Below are 22,570 nucleotides of genomic sequence, written 5' to 3' on the forward strand. Positions count from 1 at the left end.
AACCCACAACCACACTGTAACTTCTCTCACTTTCTCTTTTCTTTGTCTCTCTTTCACTCAACTTTGCAAGCAAACTTGATATGGTAAAAATAATAGTGGGAGTTAGAATTTGAATAATTTACCATTATTGCTCAAATCTTGGGTAAGCTATTTTCTCAATATACTTTCATTGGTAAAATTAAGTCAGTTGTTTCCACATTGTATGTTTTTTGATGATTGAGGATAAAAACATGAAAGACACCAGATACAGACTCAAAGTCAATATGATACTGACAGTTTGATAGAAAACAATCTCTGAAACATAACCCACAGAAGCCTCCCTCATCAACCACCAGATTTCTAATTGCTATTCATTTATTCATCCATCAACATATACTGAGTACTTGTTATGTGACAGGCATTGTGTTAAGAGAAACATAGTCCTAATTCTGAAAAAAAGGCATTCCTTAATGACCAGCATGGACAAGTACAAGGATGACTGCCATTTTGTGGAGCTATAGATAATGAAAGCAGTATTTTAAGAGTTGATTTCAGCTTTCTATATGAAGTTCACAGTTATATCATAAATTGTCTTTATAAGAATACTTTAAAAATGATTTAAGAACTTAGAAGCCAAACATCTAAATCCAAGTCCTTTTCTTTTCCTGCTCTCCACTCATTAAATTGCATGAACTTGAAATAGTTATCTAACATCTTAGTTTTATCTAATTTTGAACTTTATAACATAAATGAAATAATATGCAATGTGCAACTTTAGCTTCTTTTGCTTAACACAGTTTTTTAGATATTCTTATTGTTTTTATAAATTAGTAGTTCATTATTTTTCATTGCTGGCTAGTATTCTATGAATGTAGAATTATTTATGTATGCATTTTCTTATTTATGAGTATTCAGATTGTTTAAATTGAGGGTATAAATGAATAAAGTTGCTATGATTATTCATATACAAGTCTTTTTGAAGAAATATGTTTTTATTTCCCTTTGATAAATAAGATTGAAATAACTGGCTCTTAGGATATGTGTATGTTCAACTTCATAAAAAACTGCAAAACTGTAAAAAAAAAAGAAATAGTTATCTAACATCTTTTACATCATTTCTTCATCTGTGATATGAGGTAATAATTGCATTTATTGGTTCATTAAGATAATTTAAGATAATACCACTAGAACAGTTTGTGGCATGTTTAAATCCTTGACATGTGGTAGCTATTGTTAGAAAGCCACTAACACATATATTAAAAAAATTATTTAATGTCTTTTATCTTGGAATTCATTCGGTTATGGTAATCTAATAGGACAAATAATACAGTTATGAATCCCAAATTTATAGAACTTTGATTCTTGGAAGAAGAGAAAAGCAGATAACAGGATTTTAAGAGATCATCTAGCCATTTTATTGTGCAGATAATAAAACCAAAGCCAAGAGAGATATAAATAGTAGTTTTGAAAGCTACTGTGCACATACCTCATACTTTTTGAAGTACTTTAAATATTTTAATCACAATAAGTCTACAGCATATTTACTGTTAGCATTTTCATTTTACCAGTAAAGAAACTAAGTAACAGAGTTTTCAAGTCAATTACCCCAGGTCACATGGCTAATAAGCAGCAGAGATGGAAATCTGATTTGGACAGTCTGGCTTTAAGAGCCAAGTATTTAGCCAGTAGGGCACACTGCCTTTTAATGTAGAGGACTTGCCTAAGGGTAATAATCATCAACACTTATGACAAATGAAGAGCTAGATGAAAGTATATCAGATTCAGAGCAATATGGCATCACCACAGCACACACCCCCTAATTTGTATTTAAGTACTTCTTACAGAGAAAGCAATTTGAATTTCAAACTCCTTTAAGAGTTTCTAAATATCAGATCACCATTCAGAAAGTCCAACTTAATATCTGCATTAATAATCAGGCACCAAATAAAAAAAATTACTCTAAATCAAAATGCCTAGTCTTTTTAAACAAGATCAGAAATTATCTGAACTGAATTTACTCCATAATAATTTTTTCAAAATACCTAAACTCTTTATCACTTCTTAAAATTATATTGTCACACTCATGCTTATCAGGTTCACAGAGCAAGAAATATTTTATTTTTATTGCTATTAAAGTAAGTAGCATACTTTTCTGTTAGTCATCAGGAAATTATTGTCCATAAAAGTTTCCTAGGAGAAAAAATAATTAAAATTCTTCTTCCTCTGAGAATCCATATTTACTACTACTTGGGTGTATTAGTCAGCTTATAATAGATAAATGGAAAAGCAGCAGTGACAAACATCCCTAAATTTCGTACACTGAAAATGTGTTTCTTTCTCAAATAAACCTCAGAGATTAGCTAGAGTTCTGTTCTACTCAGAATCTAAGCTGATAATGCTTCCATATTTTTGTAGTTACTGTATCTGCAAAAAGACTTTAGTGGTCACAACAGCAGGGGAAGAGAGAATTGGAGGGCCACCTACTGGCTCTTTTGTCCTCTTGCCTATATATGAAACACATAGATTCTGTGCACAGTTTACTCACAAAAGCTAGCACTTTTCCCTGCCTAATTGCAAGGGTGTGGGAAACTGTAATACTACTTCAGAAGTGCAGAAGGAAAAAGCATAAGATTTGAGTAAGCACTATAAGTCTATACCACAATGAATCTGTACATACTTCTTGCTGGACAGATAAGGATATAGAATGACTGATGTTAAACCTTCCATCGCAATGCAACTGTTACTACTATTATTACTAAAGCTGCTATACTACTCATATACCATATAGAAAGCAAGTATTATGTGCTAAGTACTATGTTAGCAAATTTTATAGAATATCTAATTTCACAAAACAAGGCCATGAACTATTATTATTTCCAGCTAACAAATAAGAAATCTGAAGTTTAGAAAGTTTAGCATCTTGTTCAGGATCCCACAGATAAGAAGTGATGGAAATACTTTGTTTGCATATAGTTCATTATGACTTCAAAATATTTGCTATTTCCACAGTGAAATAAATTTAAGAGAGCAGGCTGGGAATTCAAAGCAAAGTATATTAGATAAATCTTCTATGTGCTAAACAGAAGAAGGAAGCATCTCTCTGCATTGAGGAATGTACTACTGTATTAGGTAATTAAGGCTTATACAGAAGTAACTATTCTTTGATATTTTTTTCATTGATGACAACCACATTGCTACTGTATTTAGGTTTTATGCACCAGCCAAAGTGTTAGAGCCTATCTGTCTAACATCTGAAATGTTTACTCAAACCCTACAAAGTAGGTATTTTTATTCCCTTGTTATGGATGAGAAAAGAGACCCAGAGAATTCAGGTGACTCGAACTAGACTACACATTATACATAGAAGATCTGAGATTTGAATTTATATGCTTTTGGCACAGAATTCACGTTTTGAACTATGTTAGATCAATTTCACCTGCTAAACTTCTCAACATTCAAGGCTTAGCTAAAGCATTACTTGCCCTGTGAGTCATAGTAGAAACCCCAGTTACAGGTAGGAATGTTCTCTGCTCCACCTTCCAAAAATACTGAGTGAAAGCCACTATGGTAGCCATTATCACATTCTATTGTTACTGTCTATTTACATCACTATCTTACAGACAGACCGCAGACACTGTGAAGTAAGCCTAGGCAAATGAGGTGGTTGTTGTTAGCCTTAAAAAGAGGTGGGAGGATTTTCACAGAGGTCCCCTTGTCCCAGGAAAGCCTCAAAAGATACCAGCCTCAAATTAAATGGACCATTCTATACTTTGGTAGCAGGTAAACTTCAAGCCACTTATGCAGTACCCGCTTTTCTGAACTGGCATAGCGAGTGTCTGGAGTCAAGGACTTGAAGTGTGAACCATCAGCAGAGCTCAACAATGCTCAATTAGTAAACATATATTGAGTGTGCATTTACTATTGTAGGACCTATGCTAGGCACCGGCAATGCAACACTAAATAAGACAGGCATGGTCTATGGCTTCATAGAACTCATTTTTGTGGGAGTTTAGATAACCAACCAGAAAGCAAATTATCAAAACAAAATTTGTGGTACGTAGTGCTTTGCAGAGAAGTTCACAACAGTGGCTCATGCCTGTAATCCCAGCACTTTGGGAGGCCGAGACGGGTGGACCACGAGGTCAGGAGATCAAGACCATCCTGGCTAACATGGTGAAACCCCATCTCTACTAAAAATACAAAAAATCAGCCAGGCGTGTTGGCGGGCGCCTGTAGTCCCAGCTACTCGGGAGGCTGAGGCAGGAGAATGGCGTGAACTCGGGAGGCGGAGCTTGCAGTGAGCCGAGATTGCGCCACTGCACTGTAGCCTGGGGGACAGAGCGAGACTCGGTCTCAAAAAATAAATAAATAAATAAAATAAAATAACAATGATAAATAAATATAAAATGATAGATAATAGAAAATAGGGAGATAGCTAGCTAGACAGCTGGATAGATAAACTCAAACAGGGTTATATGACGAAGTGGATAAAGAAGGCCACGTTGTATAGTGCAGCCAAGGAAGACCTTTCTAAAAAGATGACAGTTAAGCAAATACCTGAATAATAAAAAAGAGCTAAGTAGATAAGATACAGGGTAAAAATATACAAGGAATATATGTTTTTACATACTTTTGCACTCAAGGTGGAAGATAGTCCTCAAGGTGGAAGATCAGATATATTCTGACAACTCCCATGTATAACTGCAACCCTCAATTTCCCCCTGAATTCCAGATGGCACATGGACATTACTACCTGGATATCTAATACAAATGTCAACTTAAAAAAATGATTTTCCCCAAATTTTTGTTCCCCAATATTGGCAAATAAGACCACAATTCACCTACTTGTTATTGCCAAAAATCTTAATCATTATTTCTGGGGTAGAATCAAAAATCCTGTAGGATCTAACCTCAAAAGATTTCCCTGATCCAACGACTTCTCAACACCTTCATCTCCACCCAATCACACTACCATCATTTTCCACCTGGACAATAGCAAATTCCATATATTGTCTTTCTGATTCTACTCTTTCATTCTGTCATTTTATTTTCTGTTCAGCAGCCAGAGAGTTTGCATCCATTTTCTGCACAAAATATCCATTGCTTCCCTCCATCAGTTAGAATTAAATTTTGAATTTTTACCAAAGACTTGGGGTTGGAGTGAATGGGAAGATATTGGTTAAGGGTATGAAGTTGAAGATAAACAGGAAGAATAAAATGGTAAGTACTGAAAGTGAAAAAAAAAAAAAATCCTTACCATGAGCTGGTCTCTCACTCCCTTTATACCTGTTTTCTTACCTCTCCCTTTATCTGTCACTCTGCTCCAGTAACTGTGACTTCTCTTGCTGTTCCCTAAACAAAGCACGAATATTCTTGTCCCAGAATCTTTGTACTAGATCTCAAGACATATGAAGGGATAGCAAATGCTATTGTGTCCATTCTTCCATCTTCAGCATCTCTCTCTGGAATATAAAAGTTCTCAATAAATATTTGCTGAAAAAATATTTGCTCTGTTGCCCAGGCTGGAGTGCAGTGGCACCATCTCAACTCACTGCAACCTCTGCCTCCCAGGTTCAAGTGTTTCTCCTGCCTCAGCCTCCTGAGTAGCTGGGATTATAGGGGCACACCACCATGCCCGGCTGCTTTTTGTATTTTTAGTAGAGACGGGGTTTCACCGTGTTGTTCAGGCTGATATTGAACTCCTGACCTCAGGTGTTCCACCTGCCTCGGCCTCCCAAAGTGCTGGGATTAGAGGCATGAGCCACCGCGCCCAGCCCCTCTTTCTTTTCTCTACTGAAAAAGTCTTGGTTTTCCTGGCTACTTGAGTGAACTAATCAATTTCATTCCATTCAAACAGTTGAACATTATATTTAACATCCTCCTAAACACAAATAACTGATAGAAGGACACATATGTTGCCTATTTTAACTGCAATAAAGTATATAAGTGCCAGAAGGAGTCACTGAACAGAGCCTGATGTAAGAATTAGGTTTATTACAGTTATTTCCTGCACTAAGAAGACACACGGACCTAAGAATGACAAAGACTAGAGTTCAACGTTCAGCCTTGTCTTTGGCTGGGTGACATTAGTTATATAACCTAAACCTCAGTGACACTCTCCGAACCTCAGTGTCTTCATCTCTAAAACAAGAATACTAAAAACCACTATTAAACTTTGCTATGACTAGTAAAATAAAATAGGATACAGAAAGAACATGCAACAGAGTACTTCTTTTTCTGCTCCCAGTGAAGAGTCAAAGAGATCAGCCTTAACTATTGAGTACTTGCTTAAAGGACAAACCACCACCTGTTGTGCTTCTGCTTCATGAACTTCTATCTCCTGCTGACAAACCATAGAAACAGTGAGATATTAATTCATTACAACCATTGGAGAATTATGATATCAGAAGGCAAAGCAATAAACTACAAATGTTATGCCAACATTTGGTGCTGAGACTAGACTCCCTGCCAGTTCAGAGAGGTTGCTTAATAGGAGCATACTTCATAAGGAACCTGAATGTTTGTTTGCTTTTGAGAATCAGAGAGCCCAGGTTCTAGTCTGTTAGCTTTCCGTAGTAATGATTTTTCCTGTTTTCAAATAAAAATGCCAAGCTGAGTGGCTGGTTTCCCCTTTGGGCTATAATGAAGCAGCTTTTGAGAGTTCCAGAGGCCACATTTTCAGAAGGAAGCTGCAAAAGGGTGTCCTACAGCTTTAAGAGGAACCCAAACAAAGCCAATTAGAATAGCTTTCTGTAACCTTTCCAGACCTTCCTAATTCATTTTCTTAACAAGCATCAAATTTACTTACATGTAAAATCTGGTCACGTCTACTTCAGCAATAATGAAAAATGGTTTGATTGGACAGTTACAAATATTTATTGGACAGAACTAAATGTCTTTCAAGATTATCAGGTGTTGCCAGTGTTTATGCCCAGAGAAGATGTAATCATTTTGTTTTCATCACCTGTTGCTTTTTAATTTCCTCTCTCATTGAGAATCCTTTTGCCACAGAAACAATAACATCACTGTCTATATGTGTATATACAAACTGCACAGGAGCTTTGGTGCTGGGACAAGATATGCTAAAATAATAAAGAAAAGCAGATTATGCCTTCCAAAGGCTTTGAAAATACTGAAAACGATATGTTATCAGTGGCCACATTTACACAGTGAAGATCATGAGAAGAAAAGAATTATAAATTTTCTGAAATTTATTTGATTATCTTTCAAGGATAAACTAAAATAATCTAATAAAATTATCATTACTATTTAGCTTATTATGGATTACACCAAAGACATATCTAACTGAAGAGGGATGCAGACTCAAAAGAACCTGGGTCCAAGATTCAAGATGTTGACCACAAAATTGCTATGGGAATTAGGCTGTTTGGTTGTTTGTTGTTTTCTATGAGCTCCAGTCTCCTCAGTTGGAAAATGCGGTAGGAAATACTTATTCCCAGGGTTCTATGAAATGTCACATGAAATCACTGAGATGGAAGCTCTGTGAATATTGCAAATTAGAGTGCAAAATATTGGTTATTATTGTATATTTTACAGTAATATATATTTAATAAAAAACAAATCTGTGCAGAAGACCAGTGGGGATTTGGAGCCCCTCTGCTGCTTGAAAAAATAGTTTCACATTGTGTTTGTTTTCTAGAGCTTATACTAGTAAGGTGGTTTTTTGTTTGTTTGTTTGTTTATGTTTTTTTGAGATGGAGTCTCTGCCACACAGACTGGAGTGCAATGACATGATCTCAGCTCACTGCATCCTCCGCCTCCAGGGTTCAAGCGATTCTCCTGCCTTAGCCTCCCAAGTAGCTGTGATTACAGGTGCCCATCACCACACCCAGCTATTTTTCGTATTTTTAATACAGAGCAGGTTTCGCCATGTTGACCAGGCTGGTCTCAAACTCCTGACTTCTGGTGATCCACCCACCTTGGCCTCCCAAAGTGCTGAGATCACAGGTGCAAGCCACTGCACCCAGCCCATACTAATAAGTTTTAATCCTGTCAGGGACATATGGCTCTTCACATAAGTAGGAAACATTATCCTAAAGTAGCCTTGGATGAAGCCAAGCTCAAGAGGCCAAACCTGAGTAGGAAAATCCAATCGCATATTGTCCCTTAGAGTTTACAGTCCTGAATACATCTGAAAATAGGAATCAAAGACCCTCCCACCCCCACCTGCCCTAAGGAAAACTGACTAATTACCATAGAATAATGTAACTTCTCATCCCTTCCAGAGTGTGCTGGTGCTGAAAGGGCAATCAATGGACTAGGGAGATCTGCAGGGCTACAGCTGTGTCTCTGGGGCTTCTTTGACAAAGAGCATGATGCAGGGACCTATAATCCAACCTCAGATTTGAAAGAGTAATTTGTATCTAAGCAAAAAAATATTTAGTGGGAGGAAACACATACTATGTGAGCTGGTTTTCTAACCCTTTGTGAGTACAGACTAACACGTACTATGACCATGGAAGGTTGGTTTGCTTGCTTGCTTTCTTGTTTACTGTCCACTAAGACTGAGACCTTTCCTTCAAAAACAAAGGCAGGAAATTCTCAAGAAATCTTTCTCTAACCTCTGCATTCCCTAACCCATCTTTGGTTAGGTACTTCTTCTCTAGCCCACATCTAAGTTACTATTTTCTATTGATTTTTCTCTCATCTCCACTGAACTCCTGGTTCCTTGAGGGCACAGGTGGAATCTATTCAGTTCCTGTTGTTACTATAGTGCTGAAGAAGCTGCTGGTCTATATAAAGCATTCAGTAAGTATTCTGGAAGAATTAAAAACACATAGGAATCTGCTGGAAAGAAGTATTTAATACAACCTTTGAAGTTTTCAGAAATGTGATTTTATTATGTTATTGATCAGAACAGGATGATGTGAGATATTCTTTCCCTTTCAAAAACAGACAGCCAAAAACAAGAAAACAACAAAATTCCTCTTACCATTTTAGAAAGGGAATCAGATACCGCGAATCAGATTCTAGCACCTCAGGAATTCAGTCACATGTCTTAAGTAGTAACTGTCTCGACTTTGTTGTTTCTGTCACACCATCTTTCTAAAGTAATTGCTAGCAATATCTTTCTAAATGAAAATGTCTGTGGAGAAGTAAAAATGATGTTAAAAATATGATCTTTGCCAGAGTGAAAGAAAAGAAGATAAAATTTGTTCATACCATAAATGGATGTACGGGTGGATAGATGGATAAATGAACCATTGAGAATAATTCAAGCAGGAAAAATAAAAAAAAAATATTGCAATGAACAGGAAGATGATCCATCCCCATACATACACACATGCATGTATACATGCATGCATATACATATTATATATAAGTGTTTACAAATATAATTATGTATAGTATACACACATATAAAATAAAGGAGAGACATCGAGCAATATTTAGACTTAAGTTACATGTTCTAATATTTAGTGGGAAAGCTTAGCGCCTATTCTGATAGGTTGAAATGAATGGTTTCCATGGTATTCAGATGCCATTTGAGGTCAGGAGAGCAAGAGATATTTGCATTTATTCTATGCAGTACAGAATAAATTATCTGTGTCCCTATGGTGTTCTCAAAATAGGAATATATAGGGTTGAGGGCAATAGAAGCACTCTATCATTATCTAGGTTGTCCTATGAAGAACATTTTGGTAAGCCAGGATAGAGTCCAGGTCTAGAGGTTCTATCCTTTCTTCTGGGTATATACACAAATATCAATACATTACAACAATCAAGGGGAATAAATGGACATCAGAAGAAAAAAAGAAAGCTGGACAGTTAGCCTTTGTGAAAGACAGGTATAAGTTGGGCACATGCAAAAAAATACAAATATCTTCACATAGATATGGTGACTATATATTCGGATATACCTGAGATAATCCCAGTTTCAATTGTTGCTCACTGTAATTTTTAATCGTGCTTCTTTTCCTTTTAAAGGTGTCTTGGTTTAGATGATAAAGACCAAATTTATAGATCATCTTATTACCCAGGACACATGCATGGAAAAGGAAAATGAGCCAGAAGATTTTAATTTTAACATAGACAACCACCCTTCTGGTCAATAAATGTGTCAAAGATTTGCCTAGATTTTATTTTCTTTTTATTAGGAATAGCTGCAAAGGAGATAGAAGAATGCTCAAGAATCTCTATCCCCTTGGCCTATTCCAATGTACACCTAAAATTTTAAATTCCTCTAAAATTTTAATTCCTTTATAAGTTTGCTTAGTGCATATGTACAACTATATAGAGAGAGTGACAGAGATTGTGTGTTATGTATATATACTAGATGTGTGTGTACTTTTCCATTCCATACCCTTCATTTCTATCCTTATTTGTTGTGTGAATGAACTGTTTTTCTTCACTCCTTTATCATAGGGGAAATGTAGAGATAATACAGAAACACTAATGGCAACATTTTTAAATTTTCTACTATAAGCCAGTCATGGATAGTTACATGTACATACATTATCCCTGCTATGGTCTGAATGTTGTATACTTCCAAAATTCATGTGTTAAAATCTAATCCACAATGTGTTGGTATTCAGAGCTGGGGCCTTCAAAAGGTGACTAGGTCATGAGGGTAAAGCCCTGGCAAATAGGATTAATGCCCTTATAAAAGAGACCAGCGGGAGCGTGGCCACCACCCCCAACCATGTGAAGACACAAGAAGAGACCATCTATCTACAAGGAATGGGCCCTCACCAGCCCCTCAACCTCTGGATCCTTGATCTCGGAGTTCTCAGCCTCCAGAACTGCTATTAATTGAGCATTAAATTGCTATTGTTTACAAATTGCCTAGTCTAAGGTATTTTGTTATAGCAGGCTGAATGAACTGTGACAGTCTCTTTGATCTGCTTAGCAAAAGGAAGGAGGCAAGAAGTCAAAGAAGAAAGTAGGAGAGGTAACAATGGGGGCAGGGGGTTGGAATGGTGTGAAGCAGAGGTCATGAGCCAGCAAGGCAGGTGGCCCTATAGAAGCTGAAAAAGGCATGGAAACAGATTTTCCCCGAGAGCCTCCACGAGGAACCAGCCCTACCAACACTTTGTTCTTAGTTCAGAGAAACTGATTTTAAACTTTTGGGCTCTAGAACTTTAAGAAAATGAGTTTGTTAAAATAAACAATTTTACAGGATTTTCTATATAATTCCCATAGATATCTAGGGAAATGCATAGGATTAAAAGACTCCTGTGATTGTATCAGCCTTACTCAGATGATCCAGAAGAATGTTTCCACATCAAAATTTTTAAAGTAATCACATCCAAGTCCCTCATGCCATGTAAGGTAACATTCCTAGGTTCTTGAAAATAGAATGTGGATATTGTTTGGTGGACAATTCTTCAGCCTACTGCGCCACATATACTGTACTTCATTTGCTGTCTCCGTGGTTTGCACTTTACCTGTAGTGTGAGTTGCTGTTTCTCAACATCCTCCTCAATACCCAAATAATCAGAAATGTATATTTTTGATAAACTAGATGAAAAACAGCCTCTCATATTTTTATCTTATTTCCAGTAAGTTTGAATATTTTTCATACATTTATTGAACTATTTTTTAGCCCTTCTGTGTATTTGTTTAAATAACTTGTGCTTTTCTATTGAGCTGTTTGCTATTATTTATTTGCACTACATGTTCTAAATACCAATGTTTTGCCTGTTAAAGGTTTGCAAATATGTTATCCAAAATTGAGTAATCGAATCTGTAAATCCTTTCTTTCATGCTCTATGCTTTCTGCTTGTTATTCAATGAATGCTTTCATATCTGAAGTCAAACATAAGTTCTGTTCCAAATCTTTCTAAAAGTTTATAAGGTTCTGGCTCCTTTGTTTGTCTCATTTTCCATGCTCTGATTTTTAACCCATCTGAAATATATGTATTTTTCTCATATGTAAAGTAAGTACCAATTTAATTATTTTTCCAAAATTGAAAGCCAAATTTCCTAGCACCAGTATTTAAATATACCTGTTCCCCTTTAAACTGTTGGATTGCTGCCATTATATAGCAAGTTTCCTGATACATGTTGGTTCTCAGTTCTCTACTTTGTTCCAAATGGAGTCTATTATTGTATCAGCACTACACTGATTTCATTCACATATGTCAGCATTTGGGGGTGGAGGGTATTAGGGAGTAGTTTCTACATCTTTTATATCATACTACTAATTATGAAATTGAAATTACATATCTGTTTAGTGATATTGTTTTCTGCTTGATCAGGTTCCCAAGGAGTGTGTGTTTAATCCCTCACTGTATCTGTTAATTTATCTTCATGTGTCCCGTATTTGTTTCTTTAGGTTTATTTGATCTTATATTAAGTTTCAGATCATTTTGATGATAAACTAGGCATTCCTTTTGTCAGTATAAAATATTGTTCCTTGTGCAAATACATTTCCTTTTAGTTTTATTTTATCTATTATTAATATTGCTATAGCATGTTTGTTTGGGTTATAATTTTGCTGGCATATTCCTCTCTACCCTTTATTTCCAATGCATTTGGGTTATATTGTTTTCATATTTTCTTCCAAATTACTTCCTTATTCTTTCTCTGAACTTCTTCTACATAACTTCCATTATTTCACATTGGCTGGCACATATTTGGCATTTCAGCTATGCACAATGAGAGAGAAAATAGAAAATAGATGATCATTATGTAAGTATCTATTAATACACAGAAGGAACCTAGTTTTGTTTGGAGACAGATCAGGATGTAAGAATACAACCTTTCACCATGTTTTTTCATTAGTTAATTTCAGCTAATATGATACGTTAGGATGACACATTCCCCTTCATTCTCCTCTCCACGGGCTTTCCTCCCAATTCTTAGTTCACAGAAGAGGGAGATGTGAGCCTTACCAGGCTTGGTAGCAGATACATGCATGTCAGTGTAATCACTTCCCAGTTTTATAATCCTGTGTATGGTATTTAAACACTCTAAGTCTTAGTTCCATCATTGCTCAACTGGAATTGCTCCCCACTATTTCAGGATATTGCTCTCCAGATTAAATGAAATGCCATCTTTAAAATACCTCATAAGGCTCATGAGGCACAAGGCATGAAGTTGATGCTCTCTGTAGCACCTTCTACGTAGTGGATACTAATGAAATGCATGTGAAATGATGTGAAATTATGTTGGGTTACTTGGAAAGAAAAGTTATTTCCATGTTTCTAAAGGCATGTAATACTTATCTAATATTAATTACATAAACATCTTAGACTTCCTTTGTAGTCTAACCTTCATCCCCAGGGAATAAGTTTAACAAACATAAATCTCTGCAGTCAGATCAAAGGTCTAATAAAATAAATCACACAGATCTGTTTTTCTCAAGTAACAGAGCTAATATCATAAAGGCATCATTTCTCAAAAGAAAGAAAAAAAAGACGCTGAATTGATTTAGGATCTCTCTGTCAGTGCTACCCCAGCACATCATCAACAAATCTCTCTTACAAAACACTAACTTGTTTTCTATGTCATTCACAGAAATATCCCATAGGGAAAAACAGTAAGAGCAATAGAAATACAACATTACTAGGGGAGTCAGACCATAGGCCTTCCTTTCTCTTTCTTTTTCTCCCTCTCTTTTCTTACATTTCTGTTAACACTCATGCTTGCCAAGATTCCTTGTTAGAATGGGTATAGAAAATTGGTAAGTTTCAGCACCAAGGTAGTGGTGGAAAACTTAAAATTTACAGACAATGGAGAGAAAGTAACTCTGAAACATTTCTTAGGTTATTTATCAGGACCAATGACTGGCAAAACTACACACTCCACAACATGTATTTTTCAACACTCTTACACCTCCCTTCTGAGAACTTCCTTCTCACAATTTGACACATTCCCCATCAGAGCTAAGATTCTCTTGTTCACAGCACAAGTTCTGAAGTCAAGAAACTTGGACTTGAAAGAAATGAAAAACATGGCTTTTATACAAACATATAGTGAGCACATGTCAAAGGTTTATTTAACTCATAAATAGGGTGAGTAGCAGAATATTGTAAAGCTTGCTCGAAGGAGACTTAGAGAAAATAAGGAAATACAGACACTGAAAAACATTGCTGAAGTAAGATTACTGCAGAGATTACATGTGCATGATGCGCAAGTTTGTTACATAGGAAACGAGTGCCACGGTCGTTTGCTGCACAGATCAACCCATCCCCTAGTTATTAAACCCAGGATGCATTAGCTATTCTTCCTGATACTCTCCCTGCCTCCCCCCGAACAGGCCCCAGTGTGTGTTGCTTCCCCACCCCACCATGCATCCACATGTTCTCACCGTTCAGCTTGCACTTATAAGTGAGAAAATGTGGAGTTTGGTTTTCTGTTCCTGTGTTAGTTTGCTAAGGATAATGGCTTCCAGCTCCATCCACGTCCATGCAAAGGACATGATCTCATTCCTTTTTATGACTGCATAGTATTCTACTGTGTATATGTATCACATTTTCTTCATCCAGTTTATCATTGATGGGCATTTGGGTTGATTCCATGTCTTTGTTATTGTAAGTATGGCTGAAATGAACATACACATGCATGCCAGACCTTAAAATAAAAGTTGAAAAAAAAGAGTCAAAAATAACAGATGTTGGTTAGACTGTGGGGAAAAAAAGGGAATGCTTATATAGAGCTGGTAGGAATGTAAAGTAGTTCAGCCCCTGTGGAAGGCAGTTTGGAGATTTCTCAAAGAACTTAAAAAACTATCACTCAAAGCAGCACTCCCATTACTGGGTATGTACCCAAAGGAATATAAATCATTCTACCAAAAAGACATACACATTCAATTTTCATCACAGCACTATTCACAATAGCAAAGACATGGAATCATCCTAGATGCCCACTGACAGTGAAGTGGATAAATAAAATGTGGTACATATACACCATGGAATACTATGCAGCCATTAAAAATAAAATTACATCCTTTGCAGCAACATGGATACAGCTGGAGGCCATTATCCTAAGTGAGTTAATGCAGAAACAGAAAACCAAATACCATACATTCTCACTTATAAGTGGGAGCAGTACACAAGGACACAAAGATGTGAACAATAAACACCAGAGCTTACTTGAGGGGGAGGATGGAAGGAGGGTAAGGGTTGAAAAACTACCTACTGGATACTATGCTCACCACCTGGGTGACAAAGTCATTTGTACACCAAACTCGAACAACGTGGATTTACTCATTTAACAAACCTGCACATGTACCTACTGAACCTAAAATAAAAGTTGGAAAAAAAATACTACAGGGAGAATAAATCCATAACTTTTACAGTTATCATTTCTACTGAACAGAAGTAATTTGCATGCCTACCAGAAAAATGCATCTCAAAACATATAATTTTACAGAGCCATGGTTCTAATCAATAGAAAATAGTATGTCAATCAAAAGTGCATTAAGCTAGAGAACTAAGTAATCCTTAAGCAGACCAGTTAGACAATACTCCAGTAAAATTTTGAAAAGACATAGAGTCATCCTTTAGTGCATTTTTCCTCATTTTAGATAATATTTCTTAACAGTACAAAATATTTGTCAAAGTTCTTTAATGTTGTTATGCTTTTCCAGATATTCATTATTACTGTAATTTCTACTACTACTATCAACACAATCATTAATTATTTTGAGGGAGCTTATATGCCCAGAAGCCTTTGGAAATGTATTATTTCTTTCATTAGCTTTTTCCCCTTATTTTTTGTTCTAAGTGGTTCAAATAGAGATGAGGAAAAACTTCGAATGTTTTCTGAAGCTTTTAACCTAAAAAGGAAATATGCAAGAAAATAAAAGGGTAGAATATGTTCTGCAAGAGTTATGTACATTATGAGGATACAATAAAGCTAGCAACTTTATATAATTTTGCCCAAAGGAGACAAAAAACCTCCATGGATAAAATCTTACTTCGGATGTATACCCAGGCAGCCAATGGGCAGAAGAATAAGACTTTGAGCTAAAGAATTATACATATACAATTGTAGCTGAAAAAACTCATAACCCACACTTACATAACTGAAAAGAGTTTATTGTGGCTAAAACACAGAAGGTATGGGGAAAAGTGATAAGAGATGAGAGTGGCAAGGTAAGATATCATCAACTTGCAAAGTTTTCTAGTTTTAAATCATGGAAGTTGCAAACAAGTGGACATATTCGCATTATAAGCAAGAGACTGAACTGGGGGCCAAGGTACCTCGATTCTATTTTTATTTTATTTATTTATTTATTTTTGAGATGGAGTTTTTCACTCTTGTCTCCCAGGCTGGAGTGCAATGGCAGGATCTCAGCTCACCACAACCTCTGCCTCCCAGGTTCAAGCGATTCTCCTGCCTCAGCCTCCAGAGTAGCTGGGATTACAGGCACCCGCCAACATGCCCAGTCAATTTGTGTATTTTTTCTTTTAGTAGAGATGGTGTTTCACCATGTTGGTCAGGCTAGTCTCGAACTCCTGACCTCAGGTGTTCCACCCACCTTGGCGTCCCAAAGTGCTGGGATTACAGGCATGAGCCACCTAGATTCTAAATCCTGTTCAGCCAATAGCTGAATTTCAAAATTTTTTCAAAGTTATTTCAAAACTTAGATTTTCTTTCTCAGCCTCTATTTTCTATCTGTAAAATGAGGGTTGCTGGACCACATGAGCTAAATCCCATAAATTGAACAATGCTTATAACATGCTGAGTGCCCTTGGGGTCAAACCTTTGAAAGTGAGGGAAAAGGAGTAACAGTGGGCAGAGGGAGTAGTTGAGCCTAACGTAGAATGCAGAGAAGTCTCAGCCAACTCCATTAGAAGCTCTGGAGCTAGAATGGCCCTTCAGAGTAGTCCCGAGTTGGGTGGCCACTTGGGCTACTCCAGGACTTTGGACAAGGTGGCTCTATAAGTGATTCAATCCTTGAAGGAACTGACAGTGAAGGCTATTGGCCAACAGCACTCTCAACACTGGGAAAAGAAGTCACTGGTGGGAGGCCTGGGTCACACATCACAGTATCCACCCCAAAGAAGCTTATGATTAATCACATTCTGTCCTGCTATTTATCTTCACCTTCTTCTCCCTACCTCAACACTGTTTTACCTATGTAAAATTATTTACAGATCCTCAAACACGACATGAAAGCATCCTGACCTACTACTTCTGTGTTCTCAACTTAGGGATCACTTTCTTCTGAATGCTTTCCAGGACATCCTGGTATTGTACAAGTTTCTTACTCTGTGCTCACTATTGGCCATTAGTCATTCTTTCTTCATGCATCTGACTACCCTTATAAATGGAACCAACTTGAAAGTATTTAATGGGTCTTCTTATATCTAACACATATGAGGTACATATAGTAAATACCAGATGCATCTTTGTTGAAAACAAACAGAAAAGTAAATGAATGCATGAATTTCAGAGATAGTAAATTAAAATGACAATGCAAGTACATCAATCTAAAAATCTGAGAAACAATCGGAAAAATTAAAAGCTAAATCCAATACCTCATGTTCTTACTTATAAGAAGGAACTTAATGGTGAGAACACGCGGACACATAGAGGGGAAGAACATATTCTGGGGCCTGTCAGAGGTTGGAGGTTGGGAGGAGGGGGAGGATCAGGAAAAATAACTAATGTATACTAGGCTTAAGACTCGGGTGATGAAATAATCTGTATAGCAAACCCCCATGACACAAGTTTATCTATATAGCAAACCTGCACTTGTACCCCTAACTTAAAACAAAAGTTAAAAAAAGAAAAATATATATAATTTATAGTGGCTTATGTTAAAAAATTAAAAATTGTAACGTTACCAACAACAGAAAAAACAGGGTTGAGACAGAAACAGAAGCTAAATTTCTCTGAATATATCTTGTTTTGATAGATTCAACTTGAACTAAATAGTTACATAATTACAAAACAAAACACAAACTTTGTAAAACTATAAAAAACAAAATTAAAACAAATTATGAAAAGAGAAAATACCAATTTGACATAGGAGCTTTTTTCGTCATGAAATGTTCTGCATAAAGTGCCCAGGAGTGCACCTGCATTAGCAGAAGCCTGCGGGAGAAGCGCGGAGCTGTCTATGACTCACGGTTGTTTCCCTAACTGCGTTTCTTAGTGTCATCTTCTAATTTTGAGGTTTGATTTCTACTACCCCTTGGTTATTGGTCTCTTTTGTCTTCAGACTTCAAAGAAAAGAAGAAAAAACAAGAACCTCCATGCATGTGTACACTGTTGCACAACCTATAAGCAGCAATTTTAAATCAATATTCTTGGCAAAGCTGTTAAAATGCCTTCATTCCTGGTTCTTCAGGTATTCTAATCGTTTATTTCCTGGATTTTTTTTTTTTTTTTTTTTTTTTTTTAGATGGAGTCTCTCTCTATCGTCCAGGCTGGAGTGCAGTGGCAAAGTCTCGGCTCACTGCAAGCTCCGCCTCCCGGGTTGACGTCATTCTCCTGCCTCAGCCTCCCGAGTAGCTGAGACTACAGGCGCCCACCACCACGCCCAGCTAATTTTTTGTATTTTCAGTAGAGGTGGGGTTTCACTGTGTTACCCAGGATGGTCTCCATCTCCTGACCTTGTAATCCACCCGCCATGGCCTCCCAAAGTGCTGGGATTACAGGCGTGAGCCACCGCACCTGGCCTTTACTGGATATTTTAAATGGCATTTCATATCACTTATCTTTAAATCAAATGCTTTTACATTTTTTAATCCCTTTTATCATTAAAATAGTCCAGGGTGGGATATATCGGAGTCAATATTTTTCACGTAAATTACAGGAGACTCAGAGAGGCCGCAGAGTTGCTTAAAGTCACACAGTTAGGTAGAATCTGCTCCCAAACCCAGTTGTTTGAATTCTACCCTGCGTCCCCTTTATATTACCATAGCTGAAGTAAGAATCTTACCATATTGTCTCTAATATCAACATTAGAGACATATTTATTTGGTACTTACAGGTCTTGGTGCTCTAAGAAATAAAAGACGAATATTCCTAAGAAGGGAATATGTGTCTAATGATGTAAAAGCAGAAAAGAAGCAGCAACTATTGCCTAGTGATTTAAGGTTGCCATCTCCTTTACTTTTTCAAAAACCCCAGTATACACATTCCTTTTACAGACAAAGAAATCAAGGCTCAGAGCGGTTGAACTACTTGCTTAAGATCCACAACCAATTATGGAAAAATTATGATTGGAACTCAATTATTTCCGGCTCCAAAACCTCTTGTCTTTTTATTATACATTCATATACCCTCCAGGTTTCAGACTTTCATCCTCCTTCACACTTAGAAAATAGCATCAACAAGTTTAAATCAGTCCAAATTGCTCTGGTCCCTTGTGGGAACTGAAGTTCACGCCCCCACCTGCAATTCTGAGTGAGACTGCTAGATCCAGAGCTATGCATCATTTAAGATCATTAGTGTAAAATCAATAGCTGCAGGAAATGATTGTAAGTATCCCTGTGACCTTGCCCCCTGTGATACTTCATCTTTGAAGGTTATTTAATTAAAGTCCAAGCAAGATGGGTTAGCTCTGGAGTGTTACGTAAAGTGGAATTGACATGACCCAACAGGGAAACGGCCTTGACTACTAGCCTTGCAATGGGTGGCTCAGGAAGAGAAGGTCTCAAAATATTTGGAGTCAGAAGACCTAAGATTCTGTGAAGGATCACTGCCTTGTAGGTGATTAGATTGTCTCTGACATTATAAGACATAAGCTGTGTACCATACGTAGGCAGTTATTTAGTAAATATCTACGGAAATGCTACTGTATGCTAAATTTTCATGCTGTAATGAAGCTGAATATAATATCAACCCTAATTAGCCTCCAGCAGATCATATTTGAACGGAGGCAAATGTCCAATAACTATCTTAGTTGGTTCATGCTGCTGTAACAAAATGCTATAGCCTAGGGGACTTACACAAAATACATTGATGTCTCAACAGTTCTGGAGGCTGAAAGTTCAAAATCAGGGTGCCAGCATGATTGGGTTCTGGGAGGGTTATCTTCCAGATTGCAGATTGTTGAATTCCTCTTGTATCCTCGCATAGCACAAAGAAGGCTCTCTGGGACCCCCTGTAAAGGGCCACACACTAATCTCATTTACGATGGGGTCGCCCTTATTACCTAATTACCTGTAAAAGACCCCACCTCCTAATACTATCATATTGGGATTAGATGTCAACATTTGAATTTTGGGAGGAAACAAATATTTCACTTTGTAGTCCAGTGTCTTCTGGTGTGTGATATCTGCATAGACATAATTGCAGTATATACCTTTCAACAATCTAGATTTTGTCAAATCTTGTAAACATTTTAAGAGGGGGTAAATTTGAATACAATTGACCCTTGAACAACACAGGTTTGAACTTCATGGGTCCACTTCTATATGTGGATTTCCTTTTGCCTCTGCCACCCCTGAGACATCCTTTTCTTCATCCTTTTAAGCCTACTCAACATAAAGACAACGAGGATGAACGATCTTTATAATGATTTGCTTCCACCTAATAAATAGTAAATATATTTTCTCTTCCTTATGACTTCTTAAATATCATTTTCTTTTCTCTAGCTTACTTTATTGTAAGAATACAGTATATAGTATACATAGCATACAATATATGTGTTAATTGACTGTTTATATTATAGGCTTCTGGTCAACAGGGGAGTTAAAATTGATCCATAGATTTTCAACTATGTGTGGGTCAGCACCCGTACCCACTGCATTGTTCGAGAGTCAACTGTGTTTTTGTTTCATGTTGATACAGGAGCTAGAAAGAAATTACTTAGGCAGTTATTGAGGGTAAAAGAGTCCTCAGTAAGACTTTCCTTTTAATAAAAAGCAGCCCCCAAATCATTTCTTTTCTAACAATGATCAGCCTGAAAAATCAAGCTGCAGACATAGATAAGCAAGCTGGACACTTGCATAGGTAAATGCCGGCAGCTGTGCCAGTAGAAAAAGGCTACCTGGGGCCAGGCATATTCAACATGGAGGCTCCATCTTTCCTTTTCTTTGTCAAGCACATGTGCATTAAAGAAGCAGGCAACATGGCACCGGCCAGGTGGAGAACCCATCTGCATAGTAAAAGATTAGGGTGGATTGGCCAGCTTCTTTGTGTGCAGAGTAAATGGCACACCCTGTCCAACCAATCCTTTGCACCCTGTGTAAGTCAGACACCACCTCATCAAGCTCATCTATAAAGCCCTGTGCATTTCACCACAGAATCAGAAGACCCACTCGGGAGCCCCTCTCTCTCTGCAGGAAAAAGACCTTCTCTCTTTTTCCTATTAAACCTCTGCTCTTAACCTCACTCCTTGTGTGTCCACATCCTTGATTTCCTTGGCATGAGGCAACAATCCTCATGTGTTACCCCAGATGAATGATGCCACTTCAATGTCACCTCCCTTTGGAATTCAGACCACAGACTGAATCTCCACGAGAGCATCTCCAATTCCCAGACTGCTGGGGTTCACACTTCCCTTGACAATGCTTGCTTTGCTTCCAATACTTGCAGGCTATTATCTACCCCTAAATTAATGCTGCTTCTATTTTGTAGTAAGAGCATACTTAACTACTTGGCACCAAACACAACCTCAGAACTCACTTTATTTTAGGTCACAAATCAGTAAAAACATCCATTTATTCATTATTTCAACACATATTTGTTAAGAATCGACAGTTGTAGTTCTTTTATTAATGAATAATTATTTTATAATCATATTAAAATATTTTTCTTACCATAATTAATTCTGATTTTATCTAATTCATATAACAGACATTTTCAGTGTACACACTAAGTGCTATGTAGTATTTAAAATGCCATGGATACAACCATAAATGAAACAGTTTATTTGCCCTGAGGAACTTACATTCCATTTGGAGAGGCAAACTAAAGAAATAAAAAGCAAACAAATCAATAATTAAATCTACTTTTATAGTTCTATGAAAAAATACAGGTAAATTAATTGGATACACAGTGTCTGGGGTGGGTATGAATATTCTCATTGATTGGGTGACCCTGAAAGAATACTACTAGAATATGAGAGTTGAGATTCATATGTTACTAAAATATTTACTGAAGACATAGCAAAAACAAACTTTAACCCGGAAACTAGGTATGGCTCTTCTCAAGTCTATAGCCCCAACCCAGCTCAAAGTGTGTACCTCTGTAATAGGGACCTGTGCTTATATTTTGTACTGTCAACTGGGTTCATTTAGGACTTTCATTTCCTAAAAGTCTTTTCTTGTATGACTCTGAGTCATGATTAAAGCAAGCACTTACATTCTGAAGGTCTTAGATAGAATGTAAAGAATAGATAAAATGTCTTCTCTGCTTCTTCCCTCACCAAGTCACACTGTCTTTCCTGATTGTTGACCTTGGGTAACAACAACATCCCCAGACTATTGTACAGTTAGGAAGAAGCTTTCCAGAGATATCTCCATGGGCTTCCCCTTGGTGATCCCACCTGGCAGTTGGATGTGCTTGATGTCTTAGACTTCCCTACAAGTTCTAATGTATTCAACCATGTGTTTTAAGAGAAATACTCAGGGGCATTTTTAAATTGTCTTCCTACTTCTTTTCTAGACATGAGTCTTCCTATTTCTCCCACAATTCTGTACTTTCTAACTCCTTTTAAAAA

The 22,570-nt window shown here is 37.0% G+C and overlaps 1 long non-coding RNA gene across 1 annotated transcript in view; it reads right to left on the minus strand.

Annotated features, from left to right (window-relative positions):
* Positions 1–3,649: 3,649 nt before the first annotated feature.
* LOC130540593 (uncharacterized) overlaps positions 3,650–22,570 on the minus strand; it is a 67,395-nt gene continuing 48,474 nt past the window's right edge. The window contains exons 5-6 of the long non-coding RNA XR_008954587.2: positions 6,209–6,319; positions 3,650–5,441 (exon numbers count right to left, since the gene is read on the minus strand). This is a non-coding gene — a long non-coding RNA (uncharacterized LOC130540593). The remainder of the gene's footprint in view (positions 5,442–6,208; positions 6,320–22,570) is intronic.

The sequence above is a fragment of the Pan paniscus genome, chromosome 9, assembly GCF_029289425.2.
Source record: "Pan paniscus chromosome 9, NHGRI_mPanPan1-v2.0_pri, whole genome shotgun sequence".
NCBI classification, from domain to species: Eukaryota; Metazoa; Chordata; class Mammalia; order Primates; family Hominidae; genus Pan; species Pan paniscus.